Below are 18,919 nucleotides of genomic sequence, written 5' to 3'. Positions count from 1 at the left end.
TCATAAACATATTTCTTTTTCGTTGTTTTTATTGTTGGTCATGGGGCTTGAACTCTGAGCTTGGGCACTGTCTCTCTGCTCTTCAGTTCAAGGCTAGCACTCTTCCACTTGAGCCACAGCACCACTTCCGATTTTCTAGTGGTTTATTGGAGATGAAAGTTTCATGGACACTCCTGCCCGGGCTGGCTTTGAACTGTGATCCTCAGATCTCAGTCCTGAGTAGCTAGGATTACAGGTGTGAGCCACAGGTGCTCAGCTTGTCATAGGCATATTTCTAAGTTCATGAACTAAGGAAAGATTCTCTACTTCTTAAATATCGCACAGTAAAAACCCACGTGTATATTATTCTGCAAAGAAGGAATGGTATATAAGGTTTTGTTATTGTTTGAAATTATTTATGCTCTCTTTTGTTTGCCCTTTATCATTTCAGAAGCTCCATGGGAGGAGTATATCCCCTGGCCCATTGGCCTCAGGATATATGTGACGTGCTTTGGCATGTACAAAGACTACCATTGACCTTGGGGCCTCCCACAAGTCCATTTGTTTGGTTTCAGATAGGGTCTCGTGCTTTTCCAAGGGCCAGCCTCTGATCACCAACTTCTTGTCTCTCCCTCCAAAGTGGCTGGGATTGCAGGCATGCACCACCACATCCATCTCTACCACTTTAATTCTTTAAGGAAGCTGGTTTTGGAGAAGGAACTGTGTCACTCTCCCAAGGCCAATCAGAAATATGATTATGACATAATTTTTGTGGTAAACCACTGAGATCTGAGGGTTACTTGTTACTTTTACATCACCGACAGATAACTAGCACGTGGGAACCTAGCCATACCAGGATCTAGACATCTAAAACTCCATATGGCAGTTTAATGTTAAAGACTTTGCCAACTAGAATGAAAATGTGGACAAATGACTAAAGGAAAAGAGGCATTTATTCTTCCCAAGTCATGGCCCATTTAGAGCATTGAAACAGTCTTATAACTCATATGCACTATATAAAATCTCTCAGATTCTCACAAAAGACCTTTGAACATGATCTTTCTATTAGAGCAGAAACATGGGTAGAGTGTCTAAATTCTTTTTATTGGAATCATGCAGTCTAAGTGTAATAGTAATAAATCTAGGAAATAAGATTAAGCTAGCTGATTTCATGCTTTAAGTTTTTTTTTTTCATTTACAAACTTGACCATTTCTATCTGCAAAAACACTAAGTCAGTGGACCATCTGCCACTTAAGTTTCTTCAGGAGCACTTAGAATGGACCATACTTCTTGCCTCAGGGAAGTTATCTTTCTTCTAATGTTAGCGTATCCAAGAGAGACAGAGAGAATAGCTTTTATATTATCTAGAAGACATTGCTAGAAGGGGTTTCATGGTTATTGGTGCTCTTTCTTAGAGATGGGATAATTAAAGATGGAATGTGACTTAGTGTCAGGCCTGACTCATGATAGGCAGTCAAGAAATACATGTTAGCTAAAGGAACGAATTGGAAACTTAGTGAATGAAAGCTCATCCAGACTGCAGATGACAGAACTGGTCCTATCTGCACACTATCAAACACATTCTTTACTAGGAGAAATTGTTTGACAACTCATTCCATACCCAAATTTTATTGAGCTGCTTCTAAGTGCTTGATACAGTGGTAGATGCTGAGGGGACAAGATGGGCTGAGGCAAGGGACAATCTCTGCTCTCCAAGAATCTTCAGGGTGATGGTAAAACACACTTCCCTGCTATTCTTCCTATATGCTATCTCACCAATACTATCTCATATTTCATCCTTTAACGCATGACTCCCCATAGTACAGAGGAAAAGAAACTAGTGATATGCCAGCAGGTTTGAAGTGGTGGTAGTCAAACTATTTGGTCCTAGAATGAATCTATTTTTAATATAAGAAAGCTAATCACATAGAAATATGTTTGTTTGTTTTTTCCCTCCAGTACTAGAGCTGAACTCAAGGTGTAGCTGCTGTCTCTAAGCCTTTGCACTAAGGCTAGTGTTCTACCATCTGAGCCACAGCTCTACTTCTGGTTTTTTTGCTGGTTAATTGGAGATTAAAAGGAGCCCAGGCTGGTTTTAAACTGTGATCTTCAGATCTCGGCCTCCTACATAGGTAGGACTATAGACATGAGATATAAGCATCCAGTTCTTTTTGTATTTTTTTAAAAAATTGTTGAGAACCACAAAGGGATTCTTCTTAATGCAGTCTCCTGGTTTTCCATAAGAACTGTCCATAGCTGCCATTATCAAAATAAAAATGAGAAATGTCAAAAACACATTTGAGGAAGTCAAGTGGGAAGAGCATTAGCCTTGAGCAAATGAAGTTTATTCAGAGACAGTCCTCAGGTTCTGAGTTCAAGCCCTGGGACCAGCTCAAAAAGAAATTGACTAGAAATATAAAAAATGCTTTTTAACAGTTTTAATGTTAAGGTATATCATTCAAAATGAAAATAATTGTAGTACATGAGTTCAGGGAATTGTTTTGTTTAGATGACTATCAATTTTTAACTTTCAAATTATAGTTTTTTAATTTAATTTTGGGTTTTTTTTTCCTGAACGTCAGAAGATTATACAACAGGATTACAATTTAATGTGTCCATCCAAGTGTCCAGTGCTTCCTGTCCAGAGTCACCGTTTTCATCATTCCTCCTCCCCTATACCATCTGTACCCCCCCTCACTCATTTCACATTTCCCACTTCCTATACCACTTATGTACATTGTTTTTCTGTTTTTTAAGGGTCCACCTCTTTATTTACTCCCTTGTGATAGATAGTACATAGCATGTAGCCTTTGGGAAACCTATCTACCATCAGAATATGTGTATTTAAAAAAGAAAGCAAATAGCATTCTAGTGTTATGTTGTGAAAATAGTTTAAATGCCATGGGAGGTCTTATTGACCTTCCTCCACCCTCCCCCAACAATCACCAGAGTACTTCTGACAACCTCCACTCTTGCAATGAAAACAAGTAAGAGGGAAATTGGGAAGTTATGAAAGAAAAAGATAAGTTAATGCCTAGGTGTATCAAGCCTCTAAGCAGCTGCCCATTCAGCTTGTAGAAACTCAAGCTGAGCAACCAATGTTATCTTCCTCTACAACCACTTAATGATTTTTTTAAGGTTACCTGGCAACTCTCTTTCTCCCTTTACTTTTTTTAATTTAACTTTTATTGTAAAGTTGATATACAGGGTGGTTACAGTTACACTAGTCAGGTAATGAGTAGATTTCTTTTTGAAAAGTGTTATTCTCCACCTCATTTTCTCCCATGTTTCCCCTCTCGACTCTCCTCCTCGCCCCAAGTTGTAAAGTTCATTTCCAACATAGTGTCTAGTGAGTATTGAATTGGTTTACTCCTTGTCCCATTGGTTCTGTGATTCCCTTCCCTTCCCCAAATAAGATAAACTTATATACAAGATAAAGGATACAGAAATCAAAAAGTGACAAAGGGAATAAACTAAAGAAATAAAAGAAAAAAAGAAGCAACTGCAAACAGTACAATTGAAAAAAACCCTCTTGTTTCCATTTCAATAAGCACCATTGTTCATTTCAATAAGCACCATTTTATATGGTCATATGCACATAGGTATTGAGCCATTGTGATCCTCTCCTAAGAATATCCTAGATGTATTCTAGTTATTACAAATGAGGGAAAGTATGCAGCCTATGTTTCTTAGGCTCTGGCTTACTTCATTTAATATGATTTTTTCCAAGTCTCCTTTTCTTTACAAATGGGGCAATGCCATTCTTTCTGATGGAAGCATAGAATTCTATTGTGTATACATACATTTTCTTGATCCATTCATCTACTGAGGAGCATATGAGTTGATTCTATATCCTAGCCATGGTAAATAATGTTGCAATGAACATGGGTGTGCTGGTAGCCTTAGTGTGGCTTGCTTTGTGGTCATTTGGGTAAATGCCCAGGAGTGGGATTGCTGTGCCATATGGAAGCTCTATGTTTAATCTTTTGAGGAACCTCATACTGCTTTCCAGAGTAGTGGAACAAGTTTACATTTCCATCAACAGTGTACTATTGTTCCCTTTTAGCCACATCCCCACCAGCATCTGTTATTATTTGTTTTCTTTATAACAGTCATTCTAACTGGGGTAAGGTTTTAGAATCTCAGTGTTTTGATTTGCATTCTTTTATGACCAGGATGTTGAACATTTCTTCATGTTTCTATTGGCCATTCTTATTTCTTCTTCTGAGAAGTCTCTAAATCTTTAGCCCACTTATTAATGGAATTATTGTTTCTTTGAAAACTTGTTTAGAGGAGATTTAATTTTTTGAGCTCTAGGTATATTTTGGAAGTGAGGGTCTTATCTGATGCATAGATAGTAAAGAACTTCTCCCATTCTGTGGGCTTTCTACTTAACTTGCTAGCTATGTCCTTTGCCATGCAGAAGCTCTTCAGTTTGATACAATCCCATCTACACTACACACACACACACACACACACACACACACACACACACACACACACACACACACACACATACATAGGGGTATGATAAATTATATAGGAATCTACACATTCACATACTGTGGCCAAAGGAGGATGTGAAGAGGAGTGGTTGACAAAGTCCAGTCTGCCCACACCATTTGTTAAAGGGTCTGTCTTTCTTCCATTCTGTGTTTTTGGCTCTCTCATCAAAGATTAGGTATATGTCTATAGGTTCATTTATTGGTCTTCAGTTCTATTCCATTGGTCCTCAAGCCTGTTCATGGGTACCAAACTGATTTTATTACTACAGCTTTGTAATATAGTTTGAAGTTTGGTATTGATATTCCACTTGGTCTTCCTGCTAAGGATTGTTCCTCTTATTTGAGGTCTTCTATTATTCCATATGAATTTCTATATTGCTTCTCCTCTATCATTGAAGAATGTTGCTGGGATTTTGATGAGTATTGCATTGAATTTTAGGTAGCTTTGGGGAGTATTGACATTTTCATGATATTAATCCTCCCAAACCAGGAGCACAGGAGTTTTTACCACTTCCTTAAACCTGCTTTAATTTCCTTTTTCAGGTTTTTAAAGTTTTCATCATAGAGGTCTTTCGCATCTTTCATTAAGTTAATTCCTAGATATTTTTAAGGCTATAACAAAAGGAGTTGCTTTCCTAATTTCAGCCTCATTCTTGGCTCATTGTTGGCATACAGAAAAGCTATTGATTTTTGTGGGTTGATTTTATACCTTGTGACTTTGCCAAAGTATTGAATCAGCTCAAGTAACTTGGGAGAAGAATCTATGGGGTTCTTTAAATCCAGGATCGTGTCATCTACAAAGAGAGAGAGTTTTACTGCTTCTTTCCCTATTTGTATCCCCTTTATGTTTGTCTCTTGCCTCGTTGCCCTGTCTAGGAATTCCAGTACTGTATTGAAGAGGAATGGAGAGAGAAGACATCCTTGTCTCATTTCTAGCAACTTTTAATACTCTTTACATCTAACCTCATGAAATTTGAGGCAGGGTCTTGCTACATTAGTCTTTCCCCTTTGTTAATCTGATTCAGTCCTCTTATAGATCAAATGACTCACAAGGGTAAAAGAAGTTTGCTGAAAGAAAAAGGTGTAATCAATGATCCACAGACAAATTCCATGTCAAATGAATACTGTCACCTTCACACTAGCAAGACTAGAATGTCCCCTAAAAAACTTCTCATGTCAAAATGTCTGGATATATTAATCAAACAATACTCTTTTGTGCCAAAAAGGATTTGGGGCTGGAATTATGAAAATGCATGCAGTAAGAAACATAACAATTAGCAATACAATGAAGGAAAATCAAGATTTAACAGCAATATAAAATCAGAGTGATAACTGCAGGATGAAAAGATCTGAACAAGTCACTAAAATTTGATGTCCAAATTCCTTTCCCCCTAAAATATAGGCAGAAATATGGCTAGCTTAGAAGTAAATCATCTAACATAGCTCTACCGGCACTGAAACTGGTTCCTGATAGAGAGGATAGTGAGTGAGCACAGCGAAAATACATTTCTTACAACTTCCCTCAATGCAAGTCCAGCATATATAAGCAAAGACTTTAGAGTTAGTATCATAATACCTTGAGGGTTTTGTGATTTTTGTCAATCCTCAAACTATTTGTGCAAAGATTCTTGGTTGAGTTTTCCCATGATGGTTCACAACTGCGCTCCCTAGGCTGGCATTGGCAACTCTGATCTGATTTCCTGAAGTTTCCTACACACACAATCAGTCCCAAATCTCCTAATCCCCAGAGAACCTGGTGCCGGTAATCCTTCAATCCTGATTCTAGTCTTAACACTTCTGCCTATGCCATTTCTCCCACTGAGCATATACAAATCAACTGTGATCAGAGAAGTATACATAAGAAACAAGTCTTTTCAATCTATTTCTCTCTCTTTTTTGTTTGTTATGCTTGTTTCAGAAAGAATAAAAATGGAATGGAACAGAGCATGTGGACCTAAATACCACAGCTATGACTCCATATACCATACCTTTCCCACTCCTCTTCTCTGCCTAAGTTTAAGGAATATGATCTTTCATTCCCACATTCATTCATTCAGCTAAGATTTAAGGAAATAGTCATGAGGGTCTAACAATGAATGGAAGAGACCTAACCCCATTTCACATTACAGAACACACAACTAAATGAAGAAATCATGAGTTATAATTATGGCTAAGCAAGGAGTGAGGATTAAATTAGCACTTTAGAGGGTGGAGAGGTCAAGGAAAGTATCTTTGGAGAGGAATATTTAAGTAAAGACCTAAAAAAAAAATCAGAGGACTTGACACATGAAAAGGGAGAATGAGCATTCAAATGAGTAACTTGTAAATCAGTTTCCTCATTTGTCAAATAGAAGCACACAGTTCCTATCTGTACGTGACAGGAGAATTTAATCTATCACTCCATGAAAGCACTTAGAAATGGTATGGCCATAGAAATGGAAATAGCAAGGCATAACATAGGGTTGAGTTGACCAGATTAGTTGATAGATAGGACATGGAGGAGTTGGAAAGATAATGTTGATAAGAGTTGAAATTACCCTTCCAAGGGGGCCCAACACAAAGCTCATGATGTCTAAGAGCATATGAAATGTCCAAGGGATGGAAGGAAGACAGTAAAGCATGGTAAAAGAGGAGGGAATGTGGCTTTTTTTTAAAAAAAGTTGAAAACATAAGGAAGGCAAGAAAAACAGAACAAGCAAAGTCTGGTAAGGAGCTAGAATTGTGTTCTGGAGGTAGAGTGAAAATGTGTGAGGTTCTGCACAAGGAAGTTACTGCTGTGGAGACAATGACTACAATATAGAGAAAAACCAAAAGGGAAAGAAAAAGACCAAGAAAGAGGTAGTTGCAATAATCCAGATGCAAGAATTTTCCCCCTTTCCTGGCTGTTGTTTTGCCTTACCCGCCTGGGTAGAACATTCCTACAGTTCTCCATCCAAACATCAAAATGACCTTCTATGGCATATTCAAAAAATTAACTTAAGTTGCAATTATTTTTGGCTGCTGGTAATGGGTTCCATATGTGTTTCCCCTCATTAGAATGCCACAACCTTCCCCCTCGTTCACCTCGATGCAGAGTAAATCATTGTTTCAATGCGCCAAAGCAGTGTTCATTTAGACACCACAGTGAGCCAAATATACTCATTTAAACATCAATAAACCCGACCTCCAGCTGAGTTTATTTGTGCAGAGGGAGGTAGGATGAATTTGAGGAACATTGGAGAGCCCTGTTTGCACTCAGGATGTTATTAAAAAGGAGGAAGCTCCGACCTCCCACCAATAGCCCCTAAATGTGATCACTTTCAATTTGTTCAATGCAGCAGATAAGTGATACACAGATGTAAGGTTTGCCACAAATCATAACAAGAATTCCAATGTTGTAATGTCCCAGCAGGGCTAGAGAGCACACCTCTCAATCCGGCCCTGCTGAATTCATTTGAACCCATTGGGGCTGGGAAGTCTGCTAGTATCCAAAAACCAGCAAACTTGTGAAAAGCGAGGTCTGCTTCCATCACCAACTTTCCAAAATACAACGTCTTCCAATTTCCAAATGCTACTTGGGTATTGATTTTTTTTCATTTCTGTACTTTATCTAAGGGCTACAGAACATCCACTGTACATAATACCATAACAGAAGAGATTGTAAAACCATTTCCCCCATCAAGATGCTCTCTAAATTTTATATATTAAGGTATTCATTGCTTGCTATGAATTTTATGAGATTTTACCTTAAATTAGGTCATTAGTGGCCATAAAATACAATGCTCATTTAGATTTTCACAAGAATACTTCAGTTTCAAGTCCCTTTCACAACACTCAAAAATGCAGGCTCGGTAAACATTTTCATTAAAGCATGTATCAAGGCAGAGTTTCTTTTTAACCTAACAAGTGAGTAAAACCAGAACTAATGAATGTGCTTTCTATTTATCCTGCTATAAATATTCATCATTTTCAAATAATATAGTGGTAAGAGAGGAAAAAGAAAACCTCCTTTATGTCTGTGTTGTTCAGTATGAACTAGGAGCCATGGCTGGACCTCTTCTATTGGTAACTAATTTAAATCATGCACCTTCCATAGAAGGTAAGTATCACCATCTTTTACTAAGAAGAAAGCAGGAAACAACATATTAAGTGATTTACCCAAGGTCACACACTTAGTAAAAACTGAATCCAGTTTTGGCTGATCTCTAAGTCCATATGGTCTTCCCATCCCACTGGGAAGCCTCTCTCACAAAATGACCTAAAGCATATTATAGATGAGAAAAGGGAGGGAGTCAAAAACAATTATTTGCAGGGTCTAAGACTCCAGAGCATTTACTTTTACAAGAAATAAATCATGTTACCACATTGATCCATGCCAGGGAGTTAACTTCTCATTTATTCATTACACAAAATAATCTAATTATTTCAAGCCAGTAGGGATCACAGGATTACTGCTTCGGTGCACTAAATTGCTCACTAGTAACCTTCAAAAGCTAACCAAAAGGCTTAGGTTATTTGTAGAAAGCCTATCAGTTTATTAATCAGGGAGAACTCATCCACTGGCTGCAGTAAATCAAGGCATCTCTTCCTAGTCAGCTCCTGAAAATTTCATACACTGTAAATAGACTAGATATGCACAGCCATAATACCATTATGGTTTTCTCCAACTTTTCTCAGTCCTACTTACCTAATCCTGAAAATAGAGAAGAGATGGAAGAGGAGAGGAACATACACACACACACACACACACACACACACACACACACACACACACACACACACACACACACACACACACACACCAAAGAAAACGAGATAGCCCAGGGGGGTGGATGTATATAATTCACTATTTTTCTCTGTGTTGGTATGTTTAACCAACTCTAATAGATGCCATAAATGCTTCCCAAATCCAGTTTCAATGGTCTATTTGCTGCCTAGTATAGCATATAATCTTTTCCAAAAGTGGTATTGATCTTGTTAAGTCTCCTCATCATCTAGACTTTGAGCATCCCTTCACAGCATTATTCCTGTGGACAAACCACGTGTTCCTTTCATACAGCTGCCCATTAGCAGAGTACTTGCCTGCTCAAAAGGGATCAAAAGTTAAGAAGATAATCATAACAATAGCCAGCAGATAGGAGATGCAGTGTGCTAAACACTTTATATGCATTTTTCTCTGATGAGCCTTACATGGGGAAAATATCATTTTAGGTCATGTATTATATGTCCTCTCTATGTAAGACAGGGAAATTGAGGCTGAACGACATTAAGTAATTGACACAAGCTCATGCATTCTACTCCTAGGCTCTCCACACTAGCTCCCCGCTTTGCCCATTCCCCTCCTCATTGCCCATTGCTCTCAGCTTTGTTTTTGTTTTGTGTGTTTCTTTTTCAAGAAATCAAAGAAAACTGTGTGATTGATTATGTATTTTCTTGTTCATCACCAAGGGCAGCATCCAATTGTACTGAGAATTCTGCAATGAGAAATGAAATGATGGGTGAAGAACCATTCTGTCCCCTCACCCAAAGCTCAATATAGAAAGAAATTTAAATTTCTAAGCCTTGGCACAATCTTTTCTTCCAACCAAATGTTCCTTCATATTCCCTCTCTCTCCTCTCTCTCCTCTCTCTCTCTCTCTCTCTCTCTCTCTCTCTCTCTCTCTCTCTCTCTCTCTCTCTCTCTCTCTCTCTCTCCTCTCTATATCCCCTCTCTGTCTCCACTCTCTCTGTCTCCACTCACTCTCTCTCTTTCTCTCTGTCTTTCCCTCCCTAGCTCCTTCCTTTCTCTCTTTTTTCCTCCCTCTCTCCCTCTCACCCTCTCCCTGTCTCCCTTTCTCATATATACACACACATACCTCTTGTACCTAAGTGAGACTTGACTACATCCAGACCCTAGTACACTCACACTTTCCATCTGTCTAAATCCAGACTCTTCCTCCAATATAAGGAGGTTTTCCCCATCATTTTAACCTGTCCAAAGCCTGTTCATCTTTCAAGGCCCTGTCCCGATTCAACAATGTCCTCAACGATGTCCCATTCCACTTGAGTCAAGGTTAGTCTTCCTCTTCCTGGTCTTACTCTGCCACTTGAATTCCCCTCTTGAGGCTGGCCATGTATGAAAGTTACTCACACATATAACTCTCTTCTCAACAAGTCATGAAGTGCAACAGCCCACGTCTTATTTATCTTTCTAACCATTCTGCTGCCTCCTCCAACTCATACCAGTCACCACATTGCTTGATAAGAACTGAGTCCTCACAGACTGTTTAATGAATTGAATTCACTGAGGTCCCAGGCAGCCATTAACAACATTAGGCTACTGAAGGCAGAGACTCAAGAGAAAAGTCTCCATTCAGAATTGCACCTCTGTTCAAAGGATAACTTTGGTTTAGCCAGAATGAAAAGGGAAAATGAAAGTGAACAATTACCGCCCAAAATGTATTTGGATACTCTCAAAGTAGAGTTTTCCTTAGTGTGAGCCACCACCCCCATTAAGGACCCCAAAGAACCTACCCAGCCTCTCCTGGGGAGTCTACTTCCGTCTGCAGGGAAATGGAACATTTCACACAGAAGGTGATTTTAATATACAAGAAACACATGGAAAGCTCTAATGTGTAGGCTGATTGACAGATTAAGATGGGGAGGGTATTCTGGGTGAGAGCCAGAGAGCAGGTAAGCCTACTGAGCGTGTGAAAAGACTGATGAGAACAGATGAGCACGCAGGGAAATTCTGAAGAAAGAGGAGGTTGAAGGTTAAAGACAAACTTAGCCCTGGTCCTTTGCCCAGGAAGAGCTTTCTTTACAAGGTAACTCGGCTGTCACCCCTGGGAGAGCAGAGCGCTCTGCAGAAAACCTGCTTCCTTGCCCTGTGCTGTTCACGGGCAAGACTGGCAAGGCTGTGAGGGAGGCAGCAAACTGCCTGCGATGTCTTTATGATCCCAGGAATCTAGTGTGTCCATGGCGGGGGGGGGGGGGGGTGCCAACAGGGGAGAAGACACCACCCTCACCCCCTCGACACTCACGACATTCACGCGACCCGATTGTGTCAGTGCCACTTGTCCCCCCATCTGTCACCATGTCAGTTCCTGCTGGGGCCCCGGGATCCGCAGAGGTTGCTCCACGTGTCGCCCCATTTATCTTTGCAGGCGGCAGCACTGATGGGTTTGACAGTTCTATTTGTTATCCGACAAAGCAGGGTCCCCACTCCTCAAAGCAAAAGGAAGAAAAGTCAGGCACAAGACAAAAATAGGCACTAGGAGAAATTTAGATGAGGAGGTCTGTAATGTCTGCACCATGCAGACATGGAGATGAGAAGAAAGAGCAAGCAACTGGAGAAGCAAGCCCTATAACTTGCTTTCCAGAAGGAGTCTGTGTGTGTGTGTGTGTGTGTGTGTGTGTGTGTGTGTGTGTGTGTGTGTGTGTGTGTGTGTGTGTGTGTGTGTGTGTGTGTGTGTGTGCAGTGTGACTATCAGATAACAAACATGGCCTGGCCTACTGTGCCTTTGAAGGACTGGCTGTCATGTTCACTAGCTACCATATTTATACACCCTCCCTGTCTTCTCCCCATTCACACCTTCTTCAGTGAAGGAAATTCACATAAACAGAAGTCTTCTGATTGCTATACCCAAGGTTCTTCTTTTAGGCTATGATAATTATCATCGTTGGTGTTCAGAACACAGACTCTTGCCCATGGAAAGGATGTTAAGTGCGGGAGAAGCCTTAGTCCAGCCCAAGCTTTTGGGTAGCAATCACCCCCACAGGAAGTGGCCATACAGCCATGCAGGTGACATACTGTATCAAAGCTAACACCAGGGCATCTTGTGTAGATTGGACTCAACATGAAGTGCCCACACAAATGATATTCTATGCTCAGGTAAGACTAGCCCAAAGGCTATCAGTGGTTCAGACTGTCTATGTGCCAGGGATTTTACATGTGGGGTGTTATTTAATCTCAATAACAAGCCTATAAAGTGGGTATTTTTAATATCACCACTTTATAAATAAGGAGATTGAGAAACAAGGTCCATCTTGCTCAGGGTATTATGGTATGTGATGGATCTGGGCCTTAAATTAGGTTTGACACTAGCCCCAACACCACAAACCAAGATGGTACATTGCCCCCCCCAACAATTAATACACGATTCCTTCATACATTAAGGTGACCAGCCTCCCCAGTTTGCCTGGGAATGTCCTGATTCTAACATCCCCAGTCCTGTGCCCCAGGCCAAACAGGATTGTGAATCATCCAACTGAAACCCAACAAACCACACACACACACACACACACACACACACACACACACACACACACACACACACACACACACACACACACACACACACACACACACACACACACCTGAATTTTGAACCAGTCTCATAAGTACACAAGCAGATCCAAGTCAGAGTTCTTCTCCCTGCTTGTTCTTTAAGGATGGTGGCCAACCTGCAAGGGAACTTCTCTCCTAGCTGATCCTCTTTGCAACTCCTACTATTGAGCCTGGCTATGTTCCTGAAAGACACAGAGAAACTCAAGCAGGGGGCGGTGGCAGTCCAGAATGACTCAGAACAGCTTTGGAGACTCTCATAATAAACACATATTGAAATGTATAAAATATTCATAAACTGTCCAATATGCAATAGAGTGCAGATCGGTACTACAAGGTAACCGGCTATGACTATCAGGTAATAAGACTTACTATTTCTGTGGCTCCTTAGTTGATCCCAAATGAATACATCATTCTGAAACATCAGGCTTTGCAAATCCTGAAAGGAAGGATGTTCAACCTCATGTTTGATTAGGCGTGACGATAAACAAGCATGATAATAAAGAATACAATAAGGGTTAAATGAAATGATAAGAGAAACCAACTAAATCCATAACAGATATTCTAATGGGTATTTGCTGCTGTTGTGATTAGTATCATTAAAACCCTCTGCAACTGGCATCCACCTAACACCAACCATCCTCTTCTCTGTGCTCTTCCAGTGAACCTGGAGAAAGAGTCAGATGGCTTTACTGGCAGTAGCTACATCTAAGAGAGTCTCAGAAAGGCCAACTGGGCACATTGCCAAACATTCAGAAAACTGGTTGATCCTACTTATCAAGGTGACGAGAACTGACAGCACCCTCAAGGAACTGTCAATTGAAGTCCAGCAGTGAACATGTATAGTTGGGACCAGGTAGGGGTGGGGCAGGCACCAAGGAAACTCAGAAAGCCTGTTTTGTTGTGGCATCTGGGAACCGCAGGACAGATATTCTACTTCTGCCTCATCTTTGTCCAAAGCCACTGACTGGCCAACAACAATAATAAATATAATCATTGATACTTTGAGTTTTGATTATGGCCATATATTAAGGTGGGAATTGTATTTACATTCCCATTTAACTCATTTTTTTTATTTTTTATATTGAACATCCTATTTTTACACTAATTAAAGTCCTTTATAATTAGTTTTTCACTAGCTCCACAGGAAGCTCATAAAAGGAGAACACAGTACAGTGTTACTTCCACAAGGGACCAGTCATGGGTGATATTATCCTCATAGCATCATTGAAAACATTGAGATCATCAGCAAATGTTTATGAAATACCCTTTTAAAACACACACTCTCCCAAACATGCTCTGTGTGAATTAGCTGCCAGGTAAGTGAACTAACAAGGCCCGTCCAACAAGAAATCCCAAAAGCAAGATATTCTTATCCTGTGCTTTCTTCTGCCAGTCACTGGCCTGTTGACCTAGGCTATCTGTGAAAGGCTGCTATTGATCTGTTTCAGATGTAAAATTTGCCCTTGGATTAGTGGTACTACTTCAATTTCTCTCCCTATTGAACCAGAAACAAATGCCATGTAACAGGAAAAATACCTATACATAAAAGCAAAAAGTAGAACGTTAACTTTTGCTACAAAAACGACAGCAACAATTCCACCCTCACCACAGCAGTCAAATGCAGCAGCCTTCCGAAGCCTCTGACCAGCGGAATAAACAGGAAGTGAATGGCAAAGGCTCACCTCCAAGAAGGAGGCTAGACTACACTGGGTTCCATGTACCTTGAACAATCATGCTATGCCTACTTAGGGGATCTAATACCTGGCCCTAAAAAGCCACCTTTTTTTTTTAAGAAACCCTCATTTTATTATTTAGTATAGTCACACAAGCCAAGTTATAAATAATTAGTCGCTGTCTCCTCCCTCACGTTTTCTTTTTAAATATGGAATCCTTCACGAATTTGCATGGGATGTGTACATGGGATGTGCTAATCTTCTCTGTATCGTTCCAATTTGACTATTTGTCCTGCCAAAGTAGGTACTCACCTATCTCTTTATTCTTTCCCAAGGAGATGCTAGAGGACATTGGACTTAAAGAGAGAGAGAGAACACTGGACTTAGAATCGGTGATCCAAGTGCATATTCAGTGTTTGCCACGGTAGGTAACTCACACACTTTCCGAGCCTCAGTCTCTATATAAAGAAAATAAAATTCATAAGATTTTCCTACAAACCTCAAATGATCATTTAAAATTCAAATTATACTTTTAATTTATAAATTGTGAGATGGCGTAAAGCTGCAAGAGGTAACTTTTTGTCAGTGAAACTGGAGAAGCATATAGTAATTAGTTCCGGGGACAGAATACCAAGTAGTTTACACAAAGGGACAAAAATAGCCATCCCTGCCCTCTAGGATGTATGTGACAGGGAGCATGGATGTTAATGTGTTATCTTTAATGCGTTAGGATATTTATAAAAACAGCCATTAATGGGATGTACAAGGCCTTTGTAAAGAAGATACAGCTTAACCTTGAGGATGGTAGAGACCTGTACCTGATCCCATCTGGGCACACAGACCATCACATCCACATCTCACCATTCTGGCTTAGGAGTTTGCTTGTTGCAGGTACAGAAAACAACGATAGAAACAGGCAAAAAAAAAAAAAAAGGAGAAAAATGAGAAATGTAACAACCCATCAAAGACTAAAAGGTACAGATTGTCAGAACTAGAGTCTCATATATCTCTCTGATACAGCATGCCACACTCACCATCTTGCTCATCTTCCTTCGTTCCATTTATCAGGCCTACTATTGAATAGCACAATTAACTGGTCCAGTAGTTTAGATGTGTTCTCATATCTAGGCCCAGGACTACCGCTGGGAGCAGGACTGTCATTGCTGCTGGCCTGACTATGACAACTACCACTTGTAGGAGTCCTGCCTATTTCCCCCTGGAATCCACTCCTCACGTTCCCCACTTTTCTCATCTCTTCACTCTGCTACTGTCATCCTCTCTGGCTTGCTTCTTGCATTTTCTCTCTCACACAGACATACTTTGTACTAGCTGGCATTCCAAATGCTTCTAGAACTCTGTATATGATGACTCTCCTTGTCTGCCCAGAAAATGCCTTCTCATCTTGAAGACCTTCCCAAGCCACAGGCTATATATTCAGTGCCCTCGGTGGTGCTGCCTGCCTGCAGCCTCCATCATCTGATTGTGACACTTAGCCTACTGAATGACAGGAACTCATTTACTCACTTACAAGACCAGGGACACCTCTGAAGAAAGGCCCAGACATTGCTTTGGCTCTGTGTGTTGATCTTCCTCAACAGTGACTGGAACTTCTTGACTGCAATGAGTCTTGTTCAGATAATTCTGGTGAGTTAGTCTTCCTCAGTCTACTCAAGCAAAGAAGACATCCCTGTGGCCCCTCCCCCACCCAGCAAACTCATGACTAAAGCCCTCTCAAATTTTGACCCATTATTAGAGTACCCAAATTTATTCCAAAAGTGACCCAAATATAGAGTTTGTCTCAAACTAGCTTTCTGAACTACATAACCCATGTTCAGATCTTAGACAGGGTGAGGGCTTCAGCGATAGTCTTCAGACCATTGCTTCTATCTCTTACCAAGCACAATGGATACATGATTCTCAGATGAATGAATGTAAATCAGGCCTTGTCATATGCCCTGTGTGTTCTGAACATAAGGAATAAAACTGCTCACATACTTTCTAAACTTTATTTGCTAGGAATTGCATATCCAGCATGGGTAACATACATTTGTGACAACCAATTTCCTGACATGCACAGTTTTTTTGTTTTTTTCACACAAATAGCATTCTATATGGTTGATCTGGTTAGAAATTAGGCACTACCCTCTATACATTTGTCATATGAAACACAATCATCACAATGTTTTGGCTTCTTTTAAGTGTTATTTCATCTTTCTTACTGACCTAAATAGTCTACATGCCTTACGAGGTGGCGTAATAAGTTGCAAATAAGACCATAAAACTTCATTCCTCCCTTTAGCCGAGCTCTTCTCAATATGACATTTTGCTCCTCCCACCAAACTGTAGAGTATATTTCCCCTTGTCTTGAATCTGGGCTGACTTGTTTGCACAACAGAACTCAGTAGAAGTGACAGTGTGCCAGTTGGAGCCTCAAGAGACCTTATGCTCTCCTCCTCCCCTCTTCCCCTCTTTCCCCTTTCCTCCTCCCCATCTCCTTCCCTCTCCCTCCTCCCTTCTCATTCTCTCTCCCTCCCTCTCCTTATCCCCTCCTTCCCCACCCCTCTCTCCTGGATCCCATGAAAATAAACTCAATCTATCCTGCCAAATTATATAAACACATGGCACTCTATTTACTTAGCTATTATAACAAACAACCGCAAACCCAGAAGCTCAAAAAACTCTACCTACAGATCCACAATTTGTAAAGGGCCTGGTAGAGATAGCTCAGTTCTGCTGTTCCTGACATCTGTTGGGAAACCTCAAAGGCCAGGGTGATTTTATAGCTGGGCATGGCTTGGCACCAAGCCATTGGGGTCATCCAAAGGCTCATGAACTCACTTTCACATTTGGTGAGATGTGGTGGTTGATGCTGCCTGCTCAGATGGGACCTCAGCTGGGACATTCTATACGTGAGTTGTCTATGTGGCTGCCCAGATTCCATCCAACAGCATGTATCCAATCCAAAAGCAAGATCATGAAAGAAAGAAAACAGAAGTTTCCAAATTCCCAAGTCTATGACTGGGAGTTGGACTTGCCTCACACCTACCATATTCTATTGGTAAAGGTAGCCACAAATGTCTGCTCAAATTCAAGTGAAAGGCACATATAGATGAGAAAAAAGATCAGTGTCCCATTGTCAGCATGAGAGATATATGATTGTAGCTAGACTCTGATGGTTCCAACATATAATCCTAGCTACTCAGGAAGCTGAAATCTGAAGGACCATAGTTTGATCCTTTTTAGCTCAGGCAGAAAAGGATCAAAAGACTTCACCTTCCAAAATAATCAGCCAACCTGGTAATGGTGTAACTTCCTTTTGTTTCACAAAATAAATACCAGAAAATGAAACGTGTGTTTTCAGAAGTGGGGGTAGTCAAGGAGAGAGAGGATAAACAAATGGAGAGAAAGAGGAGGAGCAAATAATATTCTATGTACATATATGAAAATGGAACTAGGTAAGTGGAGGGTGTGGGTGGGGTTGGGAGAGATCGGGGAGAATGATGAAAAGGGTGATGTTGATTAAGACACATTGTACCCATAAATTAATATGTTTAACTGAAAATCCTTTGTACACTATTAAAGATTTAAAAAAAAACTACAGACAAGTTCAAATGGTAGAATATCATCCAAGCAAGCAAACTGAGCCAATGCAAGGCCCTGAGTTCAACTGTTATAGGTATCTTTAGAAAATACAAATGGCCACACTTTTATCACACACTAGTCAACAGTCAACCAACCACCAGACCCATGAGTGAGGCCTTATCCCCTCCACCCCTACATACACACACACACACACACACACACACACCAGTCAACACTAAATGCATGAGCACACTCAAGCAAAATTAGTTAGGTCTGACCCAGACCAGCAGAGCTGCTCAGCTGGCCTATCAATAGATGCTGGCTGTTGAATTATAAACAATAATAGATGTTTATCACTATAACTTAATAGATCTGGAGGTAATTTTGTACAGAAAAAAATCCTGACTCTATCACTTACTAACAAGGAAACTACTTGAGCCTCAGTTTCCCTACCTACAAACATAGTGACAAAAATATCTACATTAGAGGATTCTAAGTTGTTAGGATCCAGTGACATGTGGCTGTTATGTGCCATTCGGTTGATACGTAACCATTCCCTCCTACTCCTCATCTAACCCGAGCTGTAATGAAAGTCATGTTCTCCTCACTCCTTGGTCACAGAATCTGGGCTGGATGTCAATCTCAGTTCTGCCTTGCAGAAGGTGACATTCAAAACGAACTCTCCTTACTAATCAGTTAGACTAGTGAGAATTTTCAAAATCACTCAACTATTCCAGCAGAAAGGATAAAGGGCAGGAAGAGGTGAGCTGTATGATCCTCCTAATGAAAATTTCAAGGAGACTTGGTTTATAAACACTGCAAAAATTCATTCTAAACAAAAACATCAGCTTTTCGCTGTGGCTTGGATATT

The 18,919-nt window shown here is 40.3% G+C and overlaps 1 long non-coding RNA gene and 1 other non-coding gene across 3 annotated transcripts in view; both read right to left on the bottom strand.

Annotated features, from left to right (window-relative positions):
• The window catches only part of LOC138835657 (uncharacterized), a 51,077-nt gene extending 35,202 nt beyond the window's left edge, over positions 1-15,875 (bottom strand). For both annotated transcript variants that reach the window (XR_011374685.1, XR_011374686.1), the window contains exons 1-3: positions 15,501-15,875; positions 14,779-14,924; positions 13,163-13,229 (exon numbers count right to left, since the gene is read on the bottom strand). This is a non-coding gene — a long non-coding RNA (uncharacterized lncRNA). The remainder of the gene's footprint in view (positions 1-13,162; positions 13,230-14,778; positions 14,925-15,500) is intronic.
• Positions 14,670-14,774, bottom strand: LOC138835869 (U6 spliceosomal RNA). Its single transcript, XR_011374758.1, has one exon. It is a non-coding gene; the product is annotated as a U6 spliceosomal RNA (small nuclear RNA).
• Positions 15,876-18,919: the final 3,044 nt, after the last annotated feature.

This window comes from Dipodomys merriami, unplaced genomic scaffold, assembly GCF_024711535.1.
Source record: "Dipodomys merriami isolate MVZ:Mamm:240054 unplaced genomic scaffold, mDipMer1.0.p SCAF_24, whole genome shotgun sequence".
Lineage (NCBI taxonomy): Eukaryota > Metazoa > Chordata > Mammalia > Rodentia > Heteromyidae > Dipodomys > Dipodomys merriami.
This window is presented reverse-complemented; position numbering and strand designations above follow the sequence as displayed.